This window comes from Moschus berezovskii, chromosome 9 (assembly GCF_049115385.1).
Source record: "Moschus berezovskii isolate FMDL1 chromosome 9, NW_MosBer_1.0, whole genome shotgun sequence".
Taxonomy (NCBI): domain Eukaryota; kingdom Metazoa; phylum Chordata; class Mammalia; order Artiodactyla; family Moschidae; genus Moschus; species Moschus berezovskii.
In genome coordinates, this window is record NC_142468.1 from 699,894 (window position 1) to 700,772 (window position 879).

General features: G+C 38.8%; 1 non-coding gene across 1 annotated transcript; it reads left to right on the top strand.

Annotated features, from left to right (window-relative positions):
* The first annotated feature begins 227 nt into the window (after window positions 1–227).
* Window positions 228–329, top strand: LOC129563691 (U6 spliceosomal RNA). Its single transcript, XR_016038387.1, has one exon. It is a non-coding gene; the product is annotated as a U6 spliceosomal RNA (small nuclear RNA).
* Window positions 330–879: the final 550 nt, after the last annotated feature.

Here is an 879-nt window from a genome sequence, read left to right on the forward strand (position 1 = left end):
CAGCACAGATTGCAAGTCCCTTGAAAGTCTATGATCTGACAGATTAGGTTAGTAGTTCTGAGTCTTAGTAAAAGAAACGAAGAAAAAGTATAAGGAAGCAAAAACAAACTTATAAATAGGGTAATCATAAGGTTTATCTGATATGGTCATTGTGTGAATTAAATGAGTTAATACAGCAGTGCTTAGAACAGGCACTTAGCAAATATTCAATAAATGTAGCTGCTACTGTGCTCACTTTGGCAACACATACTAAAATTGGAACAGTGCAGAGATTAGCCTGGCCTCTGTGCAAGGATGACACGTACATTCGTGAACCATAATTTTTTGTGGAGACACGGACGGACCTAGAGACAGAGTGAAGGAAGAAAGAAAGCAAACACCGTGTATTAACACGTATGTGCGGAGTCTGGAAAAGCGGTACAGATGACCTTACTTGCAAAGCAGATGTAGAGAACAAATGTATGGATATCACACAGGAAAGGAGGGGTGGGAGCAGTCAGGAGATCGGAATTGACATGCACACAGTATTGACAGTGTGTATAAAACATAATACCAAGAATGTACAGTAGGGCACAGGGAGCCCTACTTGATACTCTGGTGACTTAAATGCAACGGAAGTCAAAAAAAGGGGATATATGTATATGTGTAGCTAATTCACCGCTGTACACTAGAAAGTGACAACCTTGTAAAGCAACTGTAACCCAATAAAAATTAATAAAAGTAGTGTTGCTACTACTGTTGCTATTACTGTAGCCGTGGTTTTCAGTTTGTCGTGGGGGCAGGCATGAATCTATTTGTTCACTAATGTTCGTCTATATATTGAATAAATAATTTCTGCATAATCTCACCACTTTTTAAAAAAAAGTCTGAGGTGCTATG